The sequence below is a fragment of the Sapajus apella genome, unplaced genomic scaffold, assembly GCF_009761245.1.
Source record: "Sapajus apella isolate SASKATOON/1434 unplaced genomic scaffold, GSC_monkey_1.0 scaffold50, whole genome shotgun sequence".
In the NCBI taxonomy this organism is placed as follows: Eukaryota; Metazoa; Chordata; class Mammalia; order Primates; family Cebidae; genus Sapajus; species Sapajus apella.
In genome coordinates this window covers 14,487,784-14,507,882 of record NW_022436990.1, presented here as the reverse complement: position 1 = coordinate 14,507,882, position 20,099 = coordinate 14,487,784, and the positions used below count along the sequence as shown (strand labels likewise).

The 20,099-nt window shown below is 32.2% G+C and overlaps 1 long non-coding RNA gene across 1 annotated transcript; it reads left to right on the top strand.

The window, feature by feature from the left end:
* Nucleotides 1-661: 661 nt before the first annotated feature.
* Nucleotides 662-18,975, top strand: LOC116526328. Its single transcript, XR_004258096.1, has 3 exons — nucleotides 662-672; nucleotides 2,982-2,989; nucleotides 17,413-18,975. It is a non-coding gene; the product is annotated as an uncharacterized LOC116526328 (long non-coding RNA).
* Nucleotides 18,976-20,099: the final 1,124 nt, after the last annotated feature.

Here is a 20,099-nt window from a genome sequence, read left to right as displayed (position 1 = left end):
CTCAAACATCGGACTTTGCAGTGATTCAAAGAAACCATTAAATAGCTTAAGCAATACTCTAAAAGTAAAGTGAAAAGGAATAAGTGACCTTCAAAAGTTGCTTGTAGGGCCCATGATGATTTTATTGTTTTATGTTTGCCTATCTGCCTTTCAAAAAAAGCTGAGGTAAATAAAAGTGGTAACATGAGCCAACATATAGTATAGTAAATGACATACTCATGGCATTCAATAAATGTGTTAATTATCATCCCCAGATTTTTGAAATGTCTCAAAGATTATGGTAAGGCTACACAAATTACCTGACGTTCTGATTTCTTATATCCAAGTCAGTTTTATCAGTGTTCAGATTACTCCAAAAAAAATAATAATAATAAGGGCATGATGTGATTTTACTGGTAATGAGGGAAACTGGTAGAATTGGTGCTGGAATCACTAACCAGTAATAGTTCACCCTAAAGGATGTGGACAGTTCACATCACAATATCCAACTAAGTATGTAACCACAGGTAGAATTTGTATCCAAAAGGTCTCTGCAATGGGGTGGGAGCATGGAAAGAGAATCTCTGCAGTGATAATGAAGAGAGATTGCTTTAATTTTTAGGCATTCTTCAAAGTTGAAGTAGATGCACACCAAAAATTGGACACATTAAAAAAATAATTCTGTAACTGTAAGTCAGTCGGTAGGAACTTGGCTAGTGGCCAGTGTCTCAGAGAAGTGACTGAAGTTTATATTACAGTGTTCATCTTAGCAGGAAACTGGATGTGAATCCAGAACTAGAAAACAAGTACTTGGCTCCAAGGAGCCCATCTGGAACTTACTGCTATGGTTAAGAAACCATAGTGAATACAATGCATACAAATGGTGTACAAGACTCCAAATTTTGTATAAATTTGATTTACATTGATCCAGACACTCGGTAGCCTGAGATTTCAAAGTGCAGATCTTTAATACATACAACTGAACAAGGCTGAGGTGACCAGAGGGCTACCAGACAGATGCTGCCCAGGACACTGTAAATCATTGGTATTTTCCTGTCCCATCTGATACCACGTGGCAGGCACCACATTCAGAACTAACCATTTCTTATAATCGCCTTCAGATTCCACCAAGTCTTACCCCTCAGCATCTATCAATAAGAGCTTAACTAAGAAACAGTCTCAAATGTTTAAGAGCCATTAAAATATTGCTTCTAAATTTTTGATAACTAGACTTACAAAGGAGTATAAAATGTATTCAACTTAGATACGAAATAAAATTTCTCTGGCCTATCTTGCTTTTATTCCTCTCTGCCATAGATTATAAATGCCACAAATGCAGAGCCAAGTCTATTATATATACCAGTATATGTCCATCACCTAGTAGGTGCTCATGTAATATTTATGAAATGGTAAATGCATAAAGGGACAGATAAATATTGCTACTGCTAGAATTTGAAAAAGAAAAAAATAGCAAATAAACCTTGCTCTTATCTTCTTAAATTTTCTGGGACAACTTTTGGCAACCCTTTTTCCTAGCAGTATTTTTAGAGTAGCCCTTTATAACCTAACATCCACTTGTCTTCCCAATGTTATCTTTTGTACTAATGTTTTATTTGTACTTTTTGGTAACTGGTGAAAATATTTCATATTCTTCTCATGACCTTCCTACATTAAAGCTAGCTCTAAATAAATACTTTAAGAAGTTTCATGCATTCTGTTTGTGATGCAAAGCAAGGTATCAAATTAACTTTCTCAGCCTCCCCTTCTACTGAGGTTTAACTGGACCAGGAATAGGGTCTTGAATTAATCTATGCCTGTCTCCAAGCCCACTCAGTATCTTCTACATGGTGAATGTTCAAACGATATTTGTGGATTAAAAGTAGTGGTAAAAAGCACTAGTGTCACTAGATATTAGCAAAAAATAGTTACAGTAATTAATAAATTTATCAAGTATAAATCTGTGGCTTTATTCAATACAACTGAGCTATTGACTGAGATATGGAGGCATCCAGGTATTCAAAAAGAATGTAACAGCTATAGGCAGAACATACGGTTAAAGTCAAAGAATGATGTTTTCCAAGAGCCACTACTTAAACAAGGCAGAAATAATCTCTTTGTCATTTTTCGTCAAAATTCTCTGAGCCCATGGCAGTACATCAGTGAGGCTATTAGATATATTAATAGAGCTGCAACATTTAAGAAAGTAAATATGACAGCACCAATTTAAACCTATCTCTGAGCAAAACTTGGGGATAAAAGAGTGTTATATGTATCAAAGCTTCACATTTAAGGAAAAGCACCCCAAAATGCAGAAAATGTACTACTGGATGTAACTAAGTTTTGTAAGAGCCATTTTTTTCCAAAGAAACTTAATATAGATTTCATAATGGAAGAAAATGGTCAGTAGATTTGCTGTAAATCAGACATAATTTCTCTGTGCCCTTTTTGCCCTCATACATGAGGTTATACATTTTGTGACAGACAGTGCAACTGAAAAGAGCTACTGCTCATCAGAGCAAGACACCCTAATGGGGAGAGTGTCCTCCATTATCACAATGTATGGAAAGGTGCTGCAATGGAATGACTCATTCAACTGATGATCTCAGTGACTTCTGAGTTTAATACCATTCAAGAAACATGTATTGATTGTCTACCATGTGGCATACACTGAAGCAGCTATGTATAATAATATCATTGTGGGGATACATGGTTTTGCAGATATTTACTTTGACTTTAATCCCTGCCTCAACACTTACTGCATTATCTCTTTTAATAATAATAATGCAACATTTGTTGAGGGGTTACCAATTGTTAGACACCATGCTAAGTTATTTAATCCTCATAACAAACTAATTTGATAAATACTGTGATTATTATCCCGATACAAATGAAGAAACTGAAGCCTAAACAGGTAAACTGTTTTTCCCAGTTTCCTCATCTGAAAAACTCCTTCCCTTTAGGATTATCATGAGAATTTAAAATAATGTAGTTTTAATGACAAGAATAAGGTGTAGGAAGCATCTAGAATAGCAGTGTGATTTGTTAAATAATCTACATTATAGCTCAGTATTATATTTCTCATAGATTTCATCTTCCTTGAAAATTTATATATTTAATGGTTTAAACTATATAATTTAAAATTCACTCACATCCTCTCTTATTTGCTAACCATTTTTACACACTCCAACCTACTTTCCCTAAAGTTAATTGATGAAGACTATAATTTATATAGCTCATCTTGCTCTTATAATGACCACCTTCAATTGAACATACCTTCATTTCTTTTCTCTTACCTCCTGATTGATTGCTGAGTACCCATTCCTTCCACACTACCAATAATTCATTATGCCTAAATCTTAGACATAATAGCTCTTTACTAACTACTATTTACTGCTGTTTTCCACATGTACCATAGTAAAATGAAAAAATTTAAGTGTGCCAAGTGTTTAAATCTTTCTGAAGACCTGTATTCCGAAGCTAAGCAAATGCTGGCTAGTTGGGTGTCATGCAGTCTAGTGATTTTGAGAAATACATTATTGCTTAATCAAAAATAGGATGATTATGACAATTTGTCTTTAGAGATTGGCTGAATAAACTTCTGATTCTCAGAAAGATGGGACTGAAATAAAGAACATACAATTTAATGTTCCAGAACATTTAGAAGACACTTGAAAACTGAGAACAAGGATAAGTGCTTTAAGTAAATTGTACACATTTATAACATCTTTAATATTTTCTTAAATCACTAACACAATGAATGCAACTCTCTGGAATGAGCTATTTCCTTAATGCTTTTAAAAATTCATGTTGATTTTAATCACTGAATATACTATACTCTACAAATAAAGTTGTTTCTAAAGGAAAAATTTACTTTCCATTCCTTTTGTTTCCAGGAGGAGGAATTTTTAATTGGGACTTCCCCAGAGTACATGGCCAGCTTCTTTTGCCCCAAGCTTTAATCAGTCCAGCGGGAGGTTCGAAATACATTTGGAGGGTAAGTATTGCTCCCCATGTTCCACTGGTGGGTATAACAGCTGTTATCATTGGAAATTCCATCTATTTTTCCTTCCACACCAGAAGAGTGTGGGTCATGGTTAAGGATGACTATTCTGTAGACTCAAATTTTCTATTTAATGACTGCCTTTAGGTCTAAATTTGTGAAACAGGAAGAACCGGAAAACTCATTTGGCCCTCAGACCTAAATCATGTTCACTAAAAGCAATTTTGATAATAAAAATATATTTGTTCTCCATCTGCCTAATTCCTACTCCTGTTAAAGGGTTCTAAACTGCAGACGGGTAAAAAGTGGGGCTAGGTATTCAATCCCTAACCACCACCCCTCACCCCTAAAATCCACATATAAATAAAATACTTCTTTATTTTCATATTTCTGGCTTTAAAAGTTTTCTTTTAAATGTTTATATTTTTACTTTAATAGCTGCAATATAATAAATGTAATTGAGTCTTTCATTTGCTTATTTAGAAACCTTGCATGTTTCTTAGTGTACTGCTAAATAACTTAAGTGAATTTACCCGCTACAGTTCCTGATTCATAGCTAATGTATAATAAATCCAACTGACCTTCTTGTACTCTAGGTAAAAACACATAGTTTTTAGTCCAAAAACAAAGGGCTTTTAAAAATAGCTGTTTAATCAAGTTCTGTTTGACTACCACATCTTTCTTTGTTCTCATAATGTTTATATAGCATGGAAAGCTTCTTTACTCTATTGACACGCTTTATAACCCTTAGTTCTTTTGTAAAATCATGGTTATTTGTAATGTTAACTTGGTTAAATTGTAATGTTAAAAATGTAACAATAGTTGTAAACAACATGTGTCAATTATTTTAACGGCAAGACTCCCTGATAGCTTTTCATTTGCTTCCTTTAAACCTCATGTATATATGGCTGTCCTTTTTACGTTCTCATCCCAGGTTTCTAGTTTGAATTTCTGTAGTTCTAAAATTAGAAAGATTAGAATTACAATATAAGGCCTCCTGCATCTAGTCTTCTGGATTTTAATTATTTCTCACCAACTAGACCACTGAACACAAGATCTGGAAGGCAGAAATAAGTTGAGAACTAAATTCCTGGCACTTTGTCCGTTGCTGCTATCAAAACAGTTCATGATGTTCATACACTGTTGGTGTGAATGCAAATTAATTCAGCCACTGTGGAAAGAAGTTTGGAGATTTCTCAAAGGACTTAGAACTGCCATTCATCCCAGCAATCTCATTATTGGACGTATATCCAAAAGAAAAATTTGACACATACCTGGATATTTTCATCACAGCACTATTCACAATAGTAAAGACATGGCATCAGCCTAGGTACCCATCAAGGGTGGATTGGAATTTTTAAAATATGGTACTTATACACCATGGAATACTACACAGCCATAAAAAAGAAGGAAATCATGCATTTTGCAGCAACATGGATGCAGCTGGAGGCCATAATCCTAAGTGAACTAATTCAGGAGCAGATAACCAAATACCACATGTTCTCACTTAGTAGAAGCTAAACATTGGGTACTCGGGGATATAACGATGGCAACAATAAACACTGGATTCTACTATAAGGAGGGATGGAAGTGGATATGGGTAGAAAAACTGCCTATTGGGGAGTATACTTACTACCTGTATGAATAAATGAGTCATATCCTAAACCTCAGCAGCATTGCACAATATGCCTCTGTAACAAATCTGCACATGTATCCCCTGAATCTAAAAAGTTGAAAGTATTAAATAAATACTGATAATTTTTCAAAAATTAATGGAGATGTTTATTTCTGTTGCAATGTTCCGTCTTCAGCTTCATAAGTAATGAGAAGCACATTTATAGCAGTGATAATGACAGAATTCAGCCTCCTACTGAACAATCAGTGGTTATGTGAGTGCCAGGGGGAGCTATAGCAGTGCTGATGTTAGCTAATAACTGGATTGTAGTTGCAGCAGAATGTTCTTCAACTTATCAGTCCTGACCTCAGATTTCATCTTTCTATGGCAGATGTAGCATATGTCTCTGAGTGTTCTTAAAGGAACAATCTAGAGCCTCTTCCCACTCCTCCAGTTACTTTATATTTATTCAGCTCTTTATAATAAATGTTTTTCTGTTTAAAATGGCAGCAATGTTTTTTATTTTTTGAAATGGTCCCTGACAGCAATATATCTTCTGAAGTTTAATTCTTGAGTCTGTGCTGATTATGCAGAATTAAGGATATAGTTTGTAAAGTACTTCCATTTTTATATATTTTAGCATTAACCTGAAAGGCCTGGAAAAAAGCTATTTTTTATTCAGATTTGAAAATGAAGTGACATAGATGGGTTGCTATAGCAAGAAATTATCTTATATTTTTCCATCTCTATCATCACAGGTGTCTCACAGAATTTGAAGCCAGATGCTATTGATGGATATATTAGTAATGAATAATTTAATATATATTAAATATAAAACGGTCAGATATGGGCAGATTTTATATAAAAATTTTTAACATTCTAAATGTGAATAATATTGAATGAGTGCCATTAAATATATAGCTTATCAATGTTTTTCAATGGTTACAGGAATCTAAAGAGTCATTCCGTTTTCATTAATGAAAGAACTTTATTAAAATGGGAATCACGGAGAGGTTAGTTAGCTTTGGAAAGGATCAGAAACTAACCTTTACAAAACGGAATGCATCTATTTGTTTCTAGCAGCTAGGTTTTCTGGGCCATTTCCAGATATACTGACAGCACCAGATGTCAGCTGCAAGAAAAATCAACCCAAAATAATGGAATTTTTAAAGTCAGAGCAAAAAACAAAACAAGGCAATAGATAATAAAAACTATCTGTTCGACTAGACAATAGTCATTAAATGTGTGTGTGAAGGGGTGATAAAATTAGCTGATGCATAAAATGAGTCTTTCTACTTAAGAAATTTAAGATTTTCTAACTTTGATTAAATCTAAATTACATCTAGACAATGGTAGACATGCAGAATAGGTTGAAAGCCAAGGTTAGATTTTATTGGTAAATCAAGAGACCATAAAGTAAAAGGAAGAAACAATGTAAATCAGACATACTAGTGATTTGCAACATTAAGGAAGTTTATTCATCAAGCTTTTTACAATTGCTACTGAATTTATTTTTATAGAATAGCTATGTGTTCAACTTGTTATATATTTATTGGTTCCTTTTTATATTTCATTACAATAATATGTTAGGAAATAGATTTCCAACATTTTATATTGCTGTGTAAATTGCAACCTGCCACAAACAGAAAACCTTGTAATACAAATTTCAAGATTCTGCAAATATGCTGTATTTAGGTTTATTTTAAAAACAAGATTGCAGGGGCTAGGTAGGATAAAATGGGGTTCTAATGGCCAAAAATTTGGACCCAACGTAGCCAATCACCTTGTCATTCTTCCAAGGCATTTTGTCCACTTAACGACTTTTAGTGCCAAAATCATGTTGTTTCAATTATGGACTTCAATAAAGAATTAGAGTTGATAGAGAGCCTTTTGGGAGAATAAAAAGACAAGATAATGGATGATTTGCACGGAAAACCTGGATCATTGAGTTGATTCTTTTATATCTATATTATTTTTTCTCTGAAATGCTTAAACGTTATCACATAACTTGAACTGTGTCACTTTGAAACACTGACATTAAAATAGTGGAAGAAAAAAAAAGTCTTTAAAAAGGAGAATTATCTAGGTTACAAGTTGAGTTTTTACAATATAATTCTAGGCTTCTCACGTGGGCTTCCTATTGACTGGATTAACAGCGTTTGAATAACAGCTCAGCAGAGTCATAGTGTGCCACAGTAGTGCTTGTCAGAGATTTGCTTCCAGTCCACCATAAAATGCCCTTCTACCTCTTCTGCAAAGGGCATACTCCCTTCATATGCTTATTTTTACAATCAAATGCAAAGTGTTTTATTTAATTCAAGAGCCTGAAAACTGTAAAAGAACCAATCATGTAAAGTTGTACATTTCTCAACTATCAGAAAAAAAAAGCATGTTGACTTATCCTGTCAACAAAATCAGCAGGGACATCCTACTGGGGAATAAAAATGTTAAGGACAAACATGTTAGAGTTTCTGACAACAACTGTCAACGCAAAGTCATGTCATATTCCATGTACTTTGAGTGAGATGGGTAATCAGGGGTGAAGCCCAATTTTTGTTTCCCTATTTTAAAGTGTAACTCTATACAAATTTTACTTTCAAGTTATTATATCAAATTTATACATGTATCTTGATTAGTTGTGGGAAAGAAACAAGTAGTAACAGACAAGTTTTTGGCTTTGATAGGCAATATGATATTACAAAAACATCTTGACTATTTGCTGAATGTTCTGTTTATTGCCCTATTCAAAGATTACTTTTCTCCATTAGGAAGTATGACAGGAAATAAGTAGTAATTATTTTAATATAATTATTGGGCATTACTAAAATACAACTGTATCCTTAAACCATCTTTGCCTTAGACATGGTTCAATAAGCTTGTGAGATCTCATAGTTTATTTGAACTGTAATTTGAAATTATTTTTGATATTGTATCTCCATCATACCACCTCAACACAAATTAGTTTTGTTTTGATTCCTTATAATTAGTAAGTAGAACTAATCAGCAGAATCCCCATGATGTAGGACACTTATTTTACAAATGTAAATATGGATTTGAAACATTTTTTCACATTTTGGCTTCTCTAACTTAAATATAAGCTACATTTTCATTTTGAATATATCATTTTTTCTCATTTTTCTACTCATTACTAACTTCTCTTATATTTAAGTGATTTTTGTGGTATACAGTTTTGATTCCATTTTCCTTTTCTGTTCATTTTTAATTTACTATCTTAGTGGTTACCCTGAAGATTACAATAAATTTCTTAAACTTGTAGCTATCTACTTCAAGATAAAAGCTTTTTAGGTTCAATATTTTACAAAAACCCTCTTCTTACATAGTTCTTCACCTCCTGCCTTACATTGTGTAATTACAAATTTTATCTTTCTTTGTTGTGTGCCTACTAATACAGATTTATGATCATTGCTTTTTGTACTTGTCACTTAAACCATAGGGTTTGAAACGTCAAAAGTTAAAAAAAAAAAAGATACAATACTGGCTTTTGTATTTACCTTGGTAGTTAACTTTATTACTATTCTTCATTCCATCCCATAGTTTGAGTAAGTTTCTAATGTCCTTTTATGCCCAACAACTGAAGAATTCCTTTAGCATTTATTGTAGAGGAGTTCTATCAGTGATGAACTTTGCTTACCTGGGAATGAAAATATCTTCCTCAATTTTGAAGGGTAGTCGGATAAAGAAAATATGGTACATGTACACTGTGGAATACTACAAAGCCATAAAAAGAATAAAATCATGTCCTTTGCAGCAACATGGATGCAGCTAGAGGTCATAATCCTAAGTGAACTAACACAGGAACAAAATCAAAGGCTGCATGTTCTTACTTATTAGTGGGAGCTAAACATTGAGCACCCCAAAATGTAAACACAAGAAAAGACAATGTGTGAACTACTACAGCAAAGAGGAAGGGAAGGGTTATGGGTTGAAAAACTACCTATTGGACACCATGCTCACTAACTGAGTATAATATATCCATGTAACAAATCTGTACATGGAGCTTCTCTATCTAAAATAAAAGTTAAGAAGAAAGAAAAAAGATCCCCCAAATAAATCACTCCTTCCTACCTCCAAATAAGATTATATTTCCAGAAAAAGTAGACAATGTATAAATTTTAAAAGAATAAAATTATTTATCTGACTCTTCTTTGTAAATAAGGTCTCAGAAGTTAAATCTGTCGATCACAGTGAGATGAGCTAAGTTCAATATTAATGTCTTTCTCCCTTGAAATGGAAAGGATTCATCTCCCGGTAATTTGCTTTAATGAAATGTCTAGTTTTCATTTAAAAAAAAAAAAATTCTTGGATAATAGATTTTTCCCCCTGTTTTAGCACTTAAAATATGTCATACCAATGTCTTCTGGACTCCATGGTATCTGATGAGAAATCAGGTTTAATCTTATTGGGGAGACATTATACTTAATGAGTAACCTCTTTTAGTGAATTCAAAATTTTCTCTTTGTCTATGGCTTTTGACAGTATGATTATAATATGATGTGTAGCTTTCTGTCCACCAAATATGGAAATTTGGGGTCACTATGTCATCCAGTATTCTTTCTTTCCTGCTCTGTCTCCACTCATCTGGCACTCTATTTATGAATATGTTGTTATGCTTGATGGTGTCTCACAGTCTCTTAGACTTTTTATTCAAACATTTTGATTTTTAATCTTCAGACTAGATATTTCAATGGACCTGTAATTAAGTTTTCAGGTTTTATTTCATCTGCCTGCTCAAAGCTGCTATTGAAACCACAGAATTTCATTTCAGTTATTGTCCTTTTTAATTCTAGTTTCTGTTTCACTCCTTTTAATAATTTCTCTGTGTTGATACTCTCCATTTCTTGGGACATTTTTCTGTAAGTTTTCCTTACATTATTGTTCATGGGTTCCTTTTTTAGCCCTGTAAGTATTTACAGAGTTGATATAAAGTCTTTGTCTAGTAAATCTATCTGTATTTCCTCAGGGACAATTTCTGTTAATCCCTCCAGTGAATTCAGCATACTTTCTTGTTTATTTGTGTGCTTCATAATTTTTGTTGAAAATTGAACATTTTGAGTATTATAATATATTAACTTTCGACATCAGATTATTTCCAGTTCTCAGAATTTGTTTTTGTTGCTTACTGTTGATAGCAGTTAGTCTGTTTAGTGACTTTTAAGCATTATTTTTGTTAACTTTGTATTTCTTGTTATTTATGGTCACAGAAGTCTCTGTTTTCTCAGATTATCATCAACTAGTTTTTGAAAGAGGTTTTCTTGTATTGAGGAAGCCAAAAATATAAAACTTTAAAAAATTTTAAAAGCAAATAAAATCTTTTCTACTCTCTACAAATTGCTTTGTGTTGGGGAAACCCTTCAATGCTCAGCGAGATCATTTACAAATATGCCTTAGCCTTCACTCTCTGCTTATGCTGAACCTATAAATCAGCCAAATTGGAAGGTTTAAGATTATATTATTTGTACTTGCATAATTGTTCCTTTGATTTACCCCTGATTTTCTCATGTGTTTTGTTTTGTTTTTTATCTCTTTGTATAATTGGTCTGCTTTATATTTTAATTCTTTGTTTTTAAAAAATTAGCCATCATGTTTAAATGCCCAAGAGATCTGTCCCATTCTGTACATTTTTTTCCTTTTCCATAATATTTTATTCTTTATGAATGCAGTAGTTTCTCTTAGATCTCTACTGATTTTATTTACGGTTTCTTTAAGGCATCATTCTGCTTTTTGCTTTTTTTTTTCTTTTCCTTTTGTTACTGTGGGCTTGCAGTCTATTTTCTTTCAAATATCTGGTTATTCATATTTACTGTTGTGAGAATTTTATAGCCTCAAGGGTTATTTTGTATTCATAAAAGACTATTGAGGACAATATTTTGTCTTTTAAGAATTAATATTCAATTTATTAACGCTATAATTTTCATTTAACTTTCTAAGCAGAGTTTATAAAACAATTGTAAGTTTAAAGAAGTCTGAATAATGCACATTCAATTCAAGTGTAGTTAACTGTAAACTTTAAATTGCATTTATACATGTAATATTTTCAATTACCTTCTAAATTACTTTAATTGTCTGATTCAAACAAAACCTTCCTGCATATTTAAATGATTCATAAATCTAATAAAGTAAACTTATGAATATGATTAAAGTTCTCCCAGTTTCTAATACTGAGCATAAGCTTAATTAGATTGAATTTTTAAATAAAAAAACTCAGTTATGTAATAGTAATTGGAAGTCTGTCACTTGAATATGCCAAACTCCTTTAAAAATAACAAGTGCATATATGACATAAAATGTGGGTATAGATCCAGGCATCCCAGGAGGCTCCTTCCCTTCCCTCTTTCTTCATCTTGGCAAAAATGAAGCCACACAGTTTCAAGGCAGCAAAATAGAAGAACACAAGACTCCCCAGAGGCTCCACCTTCCAAAGAAAATTATTTCCTTCAGCTAGAAATTCCCATTGTTACAGCCAATTAATTGTTCTCTGCTCCCTTCCTGTTCCCTTTTGATTCCACACTGAAAGGAAGGAATGGGACCCTCTGTCACCTCTCTTACCTTGTTGTCTTTCTCTGAGGTCCTCCAAAAGCTTTTCAGTGGTATAATGAGAGCAATTAGTAAAATAATCATGTGAACTTTGCTGCAGACTTCTCTGCCTGACAGCTACCCCAGTAAACTTTATTGGGTTTAGTAATAATGACATTCCACAGTTTCTTTATTAACACAAAAGTGTCTCTACCATGGTTTTTTATATTCAGAAAGACAGTTTCTCTCAGTTAATTGAAATTACTTACTATTTTATAGTTGCTTTGTTTTGGACTTCAAAATTTCTAAAGACATTTGTCTTGGAGGTTATTAAATCTGTGTTGCTGGATCTATTAGAAAGTTTTGCAGTCACATACACTAAATTCTTCTGTCTACTCACAGAAGTCTGAAGTTCTCAACCAGGCTAATTACTTTGTTACATTTTTGCACTTCAGCTTTTTAAATATGTAAAATATTTTTCAAACAATGTAAAAGACATATGAATGCTATGATCCTAACACTCAGAATGAATTTCACAGATTCTAAATACGTAAATTGATTTTCTATGCAACTTGATGGAATTTTAGGTTCTTTTTATACTCTTTAGCTCATACAAATTTTATAGGTATATAAAATGATATCTAATTGAGTTCGAAATATTTCACAATAGCTTTGTCTGTCTATCACAAATTTTTAGGTAATCCCACTCATATAGTTGGCAAGTAAAAAGATAATTGAAAACTTTGGATAAATGGTGGGGCTTGACAACTCTTTGGATTCATTGTAAAATAATCAAGTACTTTTTAAATAAAACTTATTAGATAATTGGAGAGGTATAATTTTTCTTTGAAGCCATTATGCTTTTTAAGAAGAGAATAATCCAATATCTTAACTAGAGGTGGGAGAGAATAAGGTATAATCACATATCATATAACAACATTTTGGGCAACAATGGACCACTTATTTAATGGTGTTACCGTAAGATTACATTGAAGCTCCCCTATACAGGTGTAGCATTTTAAACGTTTCATACAATATTTTTCCTATATCTTTTTATGTTTAGATATACTCACACCATTGTGTTACAATTGCCTACAGTAGTCAGTACAGTAAATATTCTTTACGGCTTTGTAGCACAGGAGCAATAGGCCATACCAGATAGCTTAGGTGTGTAGCAGGCTATACTATCTAGGTTTGGGTAAGTACAGTGTTGTGTTTGCACAACAACAAAATCACCTAACAACACACTTATCAGAAAGTATCCCCACTGTTAAGCAATGCATAGCTGTGATACAGGAGTCAGGCAGGGAAGTGCTGGGTAAAGAAGGTTGGGGTTCCCAGAGAGGTTTCCACCTTCATGCCTGTGTCCATGGACCTATGTGAGGACAGCCATTTCTGTTTCTGTGCCCCAAAAGTTGCCTTTCGGCTCATCATGCCCCCATCCTGTGCCCATAAAAACCTAGGACCATAGTGGGCACACACATAAGCAGCTGGATGTCAAGAGGAGCAGAAGAACACACCAAAAGATACTACCCGACAACAGTAGGCCATCAACAGCAGGACAACTGGAATTCAGTCAGTGGCAATTGGGGGAGAGTCCATACACTGGGCAGCCCGACTCCAGGGGAAGATCACCTTCCCAGTCCATCCCCCTTTAAGCCCCCCATCCACCTTGCTGAGAGCTACCTCCACCACTCAATAAAACCTTGCACCTATCCTCCAAACCCACATGTGATCCTATTTTTCTGATACACAATGGCAAGAACCCAGGATACAGAAAGCCCTCAGTCCTTGCAACAAGGCAGAGGGTCTAATTGAGCAGATTAACACTAGCAACCTGCAGATGGCTAAGCTGAAAGATCATACTATAACACACGCCCACTGGGGCTTCGGGAGCTGTAAACACTCAACCCTAGATGCTGCTATGGGGCTGGAGCCCAAAAACACTCCCCTCAACCTGCCTGTCTGCATGCTCCCCCTAGGAATTTGAGCAGCAGCGCACTGAAGAAGAAAGCCACACTTCTGGCACATACCCTCCAGAGGGGGATGAGGGAACTCTTCCCATCTAAGCTGTACATGCTTGACAAGGAGTGTAATGGGATCAGGGAAGAAAAGTAGTGCTGAGGTTTCAAATAGTTCCATATATAGATTTTTACTTAATGCTCCTGTTTACAGTCCATAAACTCATTTTTTTATTCTATGTGTCTGGATGTATCTGAATCTGGTAAACTTCTAATGAATAAGCAATAAATAAATAATCCTCCATTCTCCTGTGAGAGTAAAGGTTTAAGTATAGGAATGAGGGGTAGTGGCCTATTTGTGTAGTGAGATACCTATTTTCCTGCTTTCAGCCTTATATATTATCCTGGCCACCCACACATATTTAACAGAGTTTCTGGCATATTCAGTAGAGTTTCTAGAAAATTTTTCAGAGAGTGTGTTCTGGTTTTCCTTAAGAAGTGTTTTGGCAGCCACTTATTTTTTACCTATCTCTGTTCTGCTATGCCAATTACCACACAACTACATACTTTCTTGATCTAAAATTTGTTGAATTCATGTATTTATTCTTGTCTCCTACTCTAGCTCTTTTTCTTTGTTGGTAACATTTTTATTTATTTGCTCTCATTTGAGTGAGGTTTTTGAAGGAGGAGGACTTCAGATATGTGCAATCTTCCATTTTTTAGGAGGTAGTTTATTTAAATGCTTCAAATTGAGAAATAGTACAATATACACACCCATATAATTTGGTATATATATACACACACATACATACACACACACACACACCCACACACACACACACATATATATATATAATCCATATATATATGGACACCATATAATCTAAATATAATTTGGTATATAAATATAATCCATACATACATGTATATATTATATATATAATTTTAGGAATAATTATATTGTGTTCATTACATTTAATAAATTTAGGGTACAACAATTATAATTTATAATGATTATATTGAAATATGTATTACATATTTTTTAACAAAATATTCTAGTATATCTGAGCTAATGAAAAGGATTTGTTCTCTTAAGATAAGCATATGATGGAGAGAAGGTCAGAATAACCTAATGAGCAGGGCATGAATTACAATCAATTTTAATGTTCATATAAGAATGGTCCTATTTGATATCCCTAGAAAATAGATAATCAGAAAAATAGTCTAGTTTGTGAAAAAAAATGAAATTTTCCTTCAGACACACAACCAGTAACAACCATTACATTATTTTAGAAAAAAAGGTATGACATATCTTGAGAGTTATAATATGCCTAGATCATATTGTTCTGTGATAAAAGTTATAACATGCTTGCTGTTAGAAATTGGTTAGTCATCACAGTGAGAAGCTATTTAAAATGGGACTGACCTGAAAATAAGAGTTCTTGTTTCCCCCATGTTGAACATGTTCTCTTTTTGACTAATCAACCAATTATTATATTTATTTATCATTATATTATACAAATATCATAATTAGATTTATACTAATTCAGAGAATTCAAATTTTTGTTCATACACAAAATAATTAGAACAAACATTAATATTTCATACAGAGTGTTTGGGAGACATGGAACTTGACCATGTTTTTGCACAGTGTCCATGTTTTTGCACAGTGTTTTCAAAATGGTAGACAATACATGCACAAAAACTATTATACACAGTATAATATTATTTTCCTAATGCTTAACATAAGATATGAAATATAATCTGTGCATAATAAACTTTTGTAGAAATAATGAAAAGCCATTCTTGTCATTAGAAAAATTATGGTGAATTGCAAAACATTAAAGTGGTTATACCTTCAAGGGAGAAAGATTTGAAGAGTTACGGGAAATAATATCAGATTATTCAGTATTTTGGGTAGTCTTGAAAGGGTATGAGGAAAGACAATTTTTTTAATGGTTAAAATGTCAGAAGATGAAATTAGTTGGTGGAAACATATTTGTGAATATTTTTAGAACTGACTCATTTCAAAACATCATGACTGGCAATACTGAAGGAAGTATATGAAATTCAAAATAATGGGTTTATTATAGCAAATCCTTCTATATTAATAGTAATTAACCATCTGCAGCTTTCATATCACAAGCAGAAACTCATGATAATATCCTGCTCACTAAGGCATGAAAAAGCTATTATTTACTCATTAACACATTAGTTTAGTATTGTTCCTTTAATTACCAAATTCCAAGATATAAATTATCAGAAGCTTTCTTTCAAACTATAGATTATATATTTGCTTATACATTGATTATTTTTAAATTTTATAATCTAGAGAGAAGTAAATTTTTGGAGATTACAAGTTTATTCGTTTTTCTGCTGGAAGAAAATAGATTTACCATCAATGCTTGGGTTACATCACACACTCCAGAAAATGCAATAAATATATATTTATTTCATATCTGAGATGTCTGGCACAAATCTTTCTGAAAGGCAGAAAGCATGTAAAATCTAAAAACTCCTGGAAAAGTGCTAAATGCTGTAATCCAACCTGTCATAACTGCATTGCTGTTTAAAGATATTGCCTGAAAAGAACATTTAGAAAGCTCTTGGGTTGGTAAATCAAAATGCTTCACTTTTCTCTATGGGCAATCAAAGTGATTCAATTTCAGTCCTAAGAATAGTGCTGTATATATGGAGGTAGAAGTATGAGAGTTGAATTTTCCTGATGTTTATTTATCTTCATATTTTCCCTTAGATAATTTCCTTTTCTATATAATAAAGAAAACAAGGAGGATATGTTTAAGGGTCTCACCAAGCTCATTTTGTCATAAAAGCCAGTTATTTTCACACAGAGTCAATTATACAATTAAATATAGAGCCCAGTGGAAAATAAAAATTTGAGACTACTTATTCAAAACTTATTAAGAATTTTAGAATAGCATAAATCTATACACAGTTCTCTTGTAAGCTTGGGGATCTGTATGACTGCATAGATCACATGCCCTGTTTGTGTATAAACAGAATTTTACTGATGATGTAGTTTAATATTCTAAACTTACAAATGAGGAAGTATAGAACCAGAGAGATTAAGTGATTTATCTATGATTACTGTATGTATGAAAATATGGAACATCCTAGGTTCCTGCCTTCAAAATAAATTTAGTGTTGCTTTTTGAAAAAAAAATTAAGACATCTGACAAGGTAAATAAATTTTATGAATTGAGAAAACAGCAGTGATGACTCCAAGTGTTTTAAAATTTTTGACAATAAATAAAATATATAATACAGTTATTAACTGCTCACTTGATGTTGCCCAATATAAGGAATGTACTTAATGCCTCTGAATTATACATTTAAAAATTATTAATATGGTAAATTATGTATATTTTATGACAATAATAAAAAAGTCCCTGTGATCTCTCTATTTATGTAGACAAATAAATGTCCATTTTTAAAACCATGTAACTCTCTTTTTTAATCTTACAGGAATATCTATTATTTCCATGTATCTGTGTTTGGTGGTTATAACAAGAACACATACTTCTCCGGGATTATATTCTTAACTTTCCTATCTTCAGTTCTCTTTCATCTGTTTTTGTACTAAAATATTCTTTCTTTCCTATACATGCTCTTTATCCCTGATACAGTAGCCTAACTTTTTCCCCTCTTCACAAACACACACATTCTCTCATTTCCAGCTTTTGAAGTCCAACTTATCTTTCAATATCTAAATAATAGGTCATTTCTAAGAAGTGTTCCTTATGCTCAACAATAATCACCAAATATTCCTTTTCTTGTGGTAACAGTTTGTTTTTCTCTTATTGTGTGTATTGTATTCTGCAATAAATTATACTTAATTGTGCTCATACTGGTTTCAGTGTCTCAAAAATTGGTTGATATCAGGAAACTCAGCAAATATTTATAATTATATTTGCCTTTTGATCACTATAAAAAAAATTAAGCATTACAAACTTTCCTTGGATTCTAAGCCTTGAAATGATAAACACTTTAGAGCTATACTTCACATGAAACTATAAATCATTGATTATTTAATATTAAAAAACAGAAAATTTTTACATTTGCTCTTTAACATTACAGAATAAGAGGATAAAGTCCTTTCTTAATGCTTATAAGTACTCACAATGAATCCAATAGTTCTCTGTGAGTTAAATGTTTCTTTAAGTTACTTACTGCTCAAATGCTAGAGACCGACTTTATTTTTTTCTTTAATTAGTACTAAGAATTAGTACTTATAACTTTTCTATAAACCTGAGTATAAAATTCAGAGAAACAGCATTTCAATGCATTTTTTCCAAACAAATGTCACTTTATGTTTACAGTTCCAGTACCCATATAAGCATTGCATTCTTGTAACATATAAGCCTATCCTTTTTCTTAATTCTTTCAGAAAATTGGCCATGCTTTGTTAAATCTCAAGAAAAAAGTTTATAATTCCTCCTGAGTCAATTGTTTTATAATAAGACATCCCTTTGATTATATTCAAACTGAGGTCTATTTCATTCAAACAATAAGCATTAAGCTTGAAAAACCAAGTTAAAATAGTTCTGCCTTAAAAAATTAGGTATAATAGTGATTGATGTAACAAGAAAACTTAAAATTAAGGCCACTTTGTCCTTCCCAGATAATATATTTAAGGAATATATAAGTCCTCTATTTTAAAAATTTACTTAAGTCCTAATTTTAGCAAATGATAACTAAGAATGAATTGACTCTTATGCAAGTCCTTTAGAAGAGTTAATTTAGTTCAGTTCCAAGCTAATGTAATGTGGGCAGAATGTATCTTATTTTTTATGTATATTTACTTATTATAATAAAAATATTTCAAGAAATATTTCTCTGGAAATGAAACATTTACTTTTGGCTTACCAAAGTATAACAGAATTTCTAATCTAACATTAAAATTATGTAATCTTTTGTTTATTAAAAACTTTCACAGGAAAACACATTTTATAGTTTTAACAGCGTTCCAGACAATAAAACAATCTAGAATTAAAAATTATTTGTGTCATTTTGTGTATAATTTTATATTTAAATAATTTTATTTTGTGCTTATTGTAAATATAAGGGTAATCCTTTTGATACAAGAATGAAATTGCATACAAAAGAATAAAGTAGAGAAAATAATTAATACAAAATATCTCAAATATAAAAATAATCCCTTTTTCTTTTTCAAAAAGTTTTTGTATGTGTGCATATATTGGAATTTCTAAAAACTGAGAGAAGTAGGTCATAAATCTCTTACTATGGCTGAAAATCTATCTGCTTAGTAAATCTGGATTTGCGTTATAACTGGATGACTTTTCATCTAATGAATAAAAAATCATGGCTAATATATCTTTATTATGATATCACTGAATACCAATTAAGATTATGATCAGTACATCTCAACTTTGCGGGCTAAAAAGAAATTATTAATAAAGAATTTTGTCACTACTTGGTAGTCATTAGGAAAAACAAGTTTTAATTCACATATTGTCTACCAAGGTAAACATCAGAAGGATTGAAAAAAACATAAGGCATAAATAAATAAAACCATACAATTAGTAGAAGGAAATCTGGGCAAATTACTTTATCACCTGCAAGTGGATAATGTAATTCTAGCTAGGTCCCAAAGTTCAAAAGACAATAAGAGAAAAAATTTGATTTGATTGGCTAAAATTCAAAATTTCTACATTGACAAAGTCAAAACATTAATAGACTAAAAGATAAATTTGATAATTTATATTATCAAATATCAAATATATCTCTCATAATTTATAACATAGACAAAAGCCAATTACCCCAATATAAAATAAGCTAATAATCCAGAAGAAATATAGTAGACTGAGACAAAAATTCATAATCGACATTTAAGGAAATTTATTGAAAGAAACATGAATAGCTTTCAACATGTAAAACATAGTTCAACTTCAGTCATAATATGAGAAATATAAATTGAAGACACTAATATATAGTTTCTTGCCCATTAAATTGGCAAAAATCCAAACAT